Raw genomic sequence first — 6,460 nt, 5'->3', positions numbered from 1 at the left:
GAACACGAAAACTTAAACAAGGTTAAGTAAAGACATTGATATTTAAACATAAACACATTTTTTTAAATAGTAGGATAATAAATTAAATGAAGATCCAGATAGTTAAACACAGACAATGATATTTGAATAGTAAGAAAAATTTTTAAAAGATAAGAACAATTCTTACGTGTTAAATAAAATCAACATTGGAATACCTTATGGAGTAGACCATTTTCGTTACCGGTAAATGGCAAGCTTCTTTGATCCACGCATTGAACGACTCCATGAAATTTGAATACATTTCACCCCACCGTTCACCTCTTAATAGATAATTTGACCAATGTGACTGAATCAACCACTGATGGCTTTGGGTGATGTGGCCTGCAGTTCATTTACAATATCATTGAATTTTTTAACCGTGGATGGCCACGCAATACGAAAGTATATGGACCATCACTCCTCCCTCAATGCCTTCCCAAGTATAACATTGGCTTTCATAAAATTGGCCTCCAAGTGTCAAAGGTAGTATGCACGTGGGAAAGAAGGGAAGACTCTCGCAATATCGTCCACAAGGCCCTTATACCTGTCCGACATGAATGTAATTATCTCTTGATAATCTCCTTCATCGTATAAAGCATCACCTAACTTGGCAATGAACCATGTCCAATTGTCATTGGTCCCGTTGTCAACAATACTGAAGGCGACGTGGAAAAAATCATTGTTTTCATCTTTGCCTGTGGTACCCAGTAGGGTACCCCGATACTTTCCAAGGAGGTGGGTACCATCGACAAACAACAGCGGATTGCAAACCCTCTTGAACCCCACAATACACGCATTGAAAGAAAAGAATGCACGTTTAAAACGCTGACCGTCTTTTTCCACAATCGCAATGCTGTGCGGGTTTGTCTCAACCACCTTATCTACGTACCAAAGCAACAAATTGTAGCTAGAGATGTCGCTGCCGTTGAGGATCACCCGAGAATGCTCTTTTCCCAACCAAGCTTGCTTGTATTGAATGTGGACACCATGTTCCCGCAACATGTCATTCTGAATGTCGATGGCCTTGTACAAGGGATGGTCCTTGAGCTTTTGAATCCCTCGTGTGCTTACCCATTTTTTGGACGCTTTCAAATGTGATGCCAATCCAATTCCACCACCGCAAGAGTGTGATGGGTGCATTGTTTTGATTCTAAAAGTATTTTTATTATATTCCTTTGATGCATAAAGGTGCCATTAACAACCATCTGCAGCGCATTCTATAGTCACCCGGTGTTTTTTGTTCTTTAGGAATTTGAAGTCAAAATTCCGTTTGATTGCAAAATTCCAAAGTGCGTCTCTAAAATGTTCAACACCTCGAAAACGTTGCCCGATATCCAACGATAACACTTCAGATTGATCTGACGAGGAAGGAAGGTGTGCCACATCGTCAGGGTCACCATGAGGTGGAACAGAAGCTCTCCTAGAGTCCGAATTCCTGCCAACACTTTAGTTTAAATGAAAACGATCAAGATTTTAAGCAGAAACATAAAAGTTTTAAATGATAACTATACAATTTAAATGTTAAAACAAATATTTAAACAAAAACAAAATAAATTAAGCTAAGAAGACATTTTTTAGAGGGAGACTTAATATAGTTAAATAGAAACTGGGATAATTAAACAATAATTAACTTCTACAACTAGATAAACATAAAAGAGAAGAACTTTACAATAAGAAGAACTCGTTTTCTGTAGGATACGATGGCACATCATCTGTCTCAACAACAAGATCGACTACAGTGCATTTGAAGATGGAGTACACGTGACACCTTCACTGGAAGTCAACCTCGTTTTCTACTGGACAAACCGTTTTATGTTCATCGGCTGTGATAAACTTCATCCTGACATGGAAAATATCGATACCCCATCGCTCACATATCTCAGCTAACACTAATTCCCAAGAAGTCAACGCCGTGAACATTAGCACTCGTCCCTCCCCGTTGTATCTAGCAATAGTACAAAAACTCTCCATAATACCCTGCATTTTTATTAATTGTTACTCTCTCCCGTAGAATGATTAAAGTGAGAGCAACGAAAAATTTTCACCTTATTGGAAAACCGGCATAACTCAAATCAAACAAACCAAATGAGGAGGAGGAGGAGGAGAAGAAGAAGAAGAAGAAGAAGAAGAAGAAGAAGATGTAATGAGCCTTCTAAACTTTGTTTGACAAAAAACAAGCAAGAAGGCAAAAAAAAAATGCAAAATTGTATGCATAAAGGTCAGACATGATGTGATTCTGCTGTATTTTTTCACCATTTACAAGGGCAAAAATGAAATTTCATAACACGGACCCACTTGAAATGACCGATAGGGTGTAAAAGGGAATTTAAACTATAACAGAAGGGCTGTCCGGGGTGTGTAAAAGTTGGAGGGGGTTTTTAGAAATTTTTAAAAATCATGAATCATTTTTGTATCTAAATAGCAAATATTGAAGTACATACAAAATACATCCCTCAAATAGAAAATGACAGTATTATGCATGTAAATTCAAGATTTTTTTGGTTGACAAATGAACAAAAATGAACATTCCATTTACCAAACTAGTATTATGCATGGTTGAATTGATTTTGATTATTTGGTTGGATAAGGTTTCAATAATCAAGGATGCAATTGATTACATTAAAGAGTAGGACAAGAGAAAAAGATTCTGGCAGACATGACAGAGATATTGAAACCAGAGAGAGAAGACAAATGGAAAGCTTGTTATTACTGATGAGATGCAGGTCCTTACTGTAAACCCATTTGAAATATATCACTTCTCTCACCTATAACTTAACTATAATCCAACAGAGATAGATGCAGAGCAGCATACGCACCCTATAGCTACCATTTCAACAAAGAGAAATAAATAAATAAGTCAATTCCAATGCACATGAGATATGTTCATGGCTGAAGATTTATGGGGGCCATGGAAATAGTCATGGACATCATCATTGTTTGGGGCCACACATATTATAGAGACAATGAAAGGGTACTATAAGATCCACGGAGATCACCATGACCTTTGTCCTGACACAACACCAGTCCTCACAATTAATCCCAACTAATATCATAAGCTCATCAATGAGAGCTTTTATTTGTTTTAACTACCTCCCATTCAATCATTTTGTACCGAGACTTCACCCGAAAACCAATGTGAATTATTACAAAGGTAACAACTAAAATATTACTGTCAATCATGTTAGAATACAAAGAAACACCAGAAAACCTTCCAGCTTTACTCAAGCTTTCTGAAATCAATTTTAGTTATTTCAGCTTCCCAAAAGCAAAAAAGAAAGTATGCAATTATACAACAAATCTAGGGATTTTAGATGAGTGGGACACTAGAATTTTAAATGAATATCAAAAATTCCATGAAGTTGTGATATTAATTCAAAATGTTCTTGATCGGTTGATCCTGAAGATTTCAACAAGATTCTATGTAAAAATTACTATATGTGAAAGTACATAACTCATAACATTAAAGAGGGAAAAAAAAGTATAGTCTATCAGAACCCAGTTAGAACGAAATCAAAGTAAATGGCGCAAATATCAAGAACCCATGGGATGCTTTAAGTAATAATAATAATAATAATAAATGACACAAACAAAATGCAGTAGCACATTATGGCATCAGCCAATCATAAACTTCCTTTCTGTATGCTCTATTAGAACTCTTGAGCATTATAAATCTGGAGAATCTATGTCAATTAATAACGAAAACACATCACTGCCCTCCTATAAAAAAAATAACTAAAGTAGATGCCTTATGGCACTAGTGCATGAATAAATTATACTGATTTTTAAATGGTCAATGAAATCAAGTTTGCAAGCAAAAATGGCATTCGTATAGATTTCCATGATATATGGGCCTATAGTCTCTCTCTAAAAGGTATGTTTTTAATAAAACTAATATTATGAACACCAATGAATAATCTATTTCCTTCTTCCTAATCAAAAGGAGAATACATAAAAGATGTTTTCTGCTGCAAGACTTTTGTTCACTTATACAGTTAATGAGCAAGTTCTTACAAGAAACTCTGTTAGAAAGTTAGAATATATAGATAAATGAGAATTAAAAGCCACCACTGAAATTCATAAATTATATTCTAATGTTGTCCAAATCCATTGTTTGAGCATGGCATAGATAAGAAAATAATATCTTGTGCCATGAAAAGACATAGGAACAAATTGCAGGAATAACGTAGGAAAAGTCACCATAAGAATTCAACAGAGTATCATTTACCAACAAGTTTATTTTGTACAAAGAAGACTTGCAAATACCAGAAGTTCAACCTAAATTACCAGTAATATTCTTCAAAGCGGTATTAAGTAATCTACTCATCCACTAAGAATTAGTTCAAAAACAAGTGCAAAGATCTAGGGGAGGTATAACAATTTTAAAGCAACAGCATTCAAACATAAAAAACAAAGTAGTGCAACATAGAAAGTCAACAATCAGAGGCATATGCATGATTCCTCAAGACTACCAATGCAATGCATACCTTCCCAATAGGATATGCAATTGGATAGCAAACAACAATCAATATACGCACAAGCCACACAAAATTAGCACCAATAGCTAAACCATATCTGGTACAAATGGCTTGTGGAATAACCTGAATAGGAAGAAGAAATGTTAGAATCCACTAGCAATAAGATTGAATGGCCATCTAATGAGAAAGAAACACATTGCAACAACCACTCCCATTCCTCTCAAAGACCAATCTAATCTTACTCAAATATTCGAGATAAAACATCAAATTTACACTACAACAATCAATCAGATAAACAAAACAATTGATAATTTTTTTAATAAAAAAACCTATCCGCTAATCCAAAACCTCCATTCCTCTGCAGCACCAATCTAATCCTAATGAAGAAAATTAAGAATACAGCAAAAATAAGTAACAAATTTAAACCACAATGATCAATCAAAAAAACCAAACAATTGAATTAAAAAACAAAAAACACAAAAACCACCAATCGAAACCCCAACAAACAAATACAAGAAAAAGCGAAATCGAAACAATGCAACAACAAAAACCCCCATTCCTCCCCAGCACCAATCGAACCCAACGCAATCAAAAATCATAGAAGCTTTAAATAAATGATAAACTGACATAGCACAGATCAACTAGAAAACCCAAAAATTAATTTAAACAAAAAAAAAAGAAAAAGAAAAACTTGAAAACCTAACATTAATCCGAAACCCTAACAAAGGAAAAGATAAGAAGAAGGCAAGATCGAAGCGACCACACAAGACAAGACGAAGAAGAATTAAAGAACATAGAAATCAAAGAGAAGCAATACCTTGACGACAGAGGAATGGATGGTAGGGGAGAACAGAATGCGATGGAGGTGATTCAAAGCAAAGAAACGCCCGAGGTTCTAGCGCCCACACCACCCAATCGAGCACCAGTGACAGAGCGAGAGAGAAGAAAGGGCCAAAACGTGAGAAAGAAGAGGAACTGAGAGAGAAGAAGAGGGCCAAAAGCGCGAAAGAGAAAAAAAGAGAGAGTGTATATATACACTAATGTGGAGGTCCGCGCTAACGCTGGTTTTTTTTTTTCTATTCATTTTTATTTTCAAATGTATTGTGAAATTTGTCAATAGATTCAATTTTTTTTCCATAAATAAATTTTTTTTTAACATTTTATTTATTCATCATTTTTATTTTACGGAGTACATAATAATAAGTTTGAACAGAAATTTCAAAGCTACATACTACATAAGGATTTATTTTTATATGACTATATTACAACAACATTTTATTTTCTATTATGCTTGCATTTTACTTGACAGAGGGTTTATTGGTTATTTACTTAGTATCTTGTTATTCGGTTACTGCATTATCTTTATATAGTACGAAAGTTGCGTTGTGAGATTTTGTGAAGTTATTTATGCAGATTTTTTCCCCTAATCTAAGAACCTTGGATTCTCCCATTTGGTTTTTGCTCTTCTTTAAGTCTGACAGAACTACAATAGAATTTGTATTGTTCATATCAACGTTGAGATTTTCTTGAGCTTTCTATAGCATTGTGTATAGGTACTTTCCTTGTGTTTCAATTCTCATTTGTAGTATCTTTTCCACCTATAGAAGAATCATGGATTAATTTTTGTTTGTGATAAGAATTAGTGCTTGATTCAATTGCACATTATCATAAACTTCAATAATTTGTTTTGCATTTTCTTTTCTACTTATTCATATGTCTGCAAGTATTGTAGGTATATTCAACATTTTGACATTTCAATACATATCATAGTTAATATAATTTTCCATATATATAAAATTACAACACTTACCTCTAGTTGCTCATTCACTTTGTTTTGTATTTCAATTTGATCACTCAAAGCTTTTGTGAATGTGATTTCATTTGTTTTTTTTCTGTACTTCTATCAAAGATTCAATGATTTGGATTTTTTTTAGATCTGAAGAAGAAACATATCAAATTCATGCATT

At 34.2% G+C, this 6,460-nt stretch overlaps 1 long non-coding RNA gene across 1 annotated transcript; it reads right to left on the bottom strand.

The window, feature by feature from the left end:
• Positions 1–1,197: 1,197 nt before the first annotated feature.
• LOC120257320 lies at positions 1,198–5,477 on the bottom strand. The gene is made up of 3 exons (XR_005535642.1): positions 5,311–5,477; positions 4,503–4,616; positions 1,198–1,453 (listed from the first exon to the last, which is right to left on the bottom strand). It is a non-coding gene; the product is annotated as an uncharacterized LOC120257320 (long non-coding RNA).
• Between the last annotated feature and the right edge of the window lie 983 nt (positions 5,478–6,460).

This window comes from Dioscorea cayenensis, chromosome 3 (genome assembly GCF_009730915.1).
Source record: "Dioscorea cayenensis subsp. rotundata cultivar TDr96_F1 chromosome 3, TDr96_F1_v2_PseudoChromosome.rev07_lg8_w22 25.fasta, whole genome shotgun sequence".
Lineage (NCBI taxonomy): Eukaryota > Viridiplantae > Streptophyta > Magnoliopsida > Dioscoreales > Dioscoreaceae > Dioscorea > Dioscorea cayenensis.
Note: the sequence above shows the minus strand (reverse complement) of the source record. Positions and strands in the feature narration are given on the sequence as shown.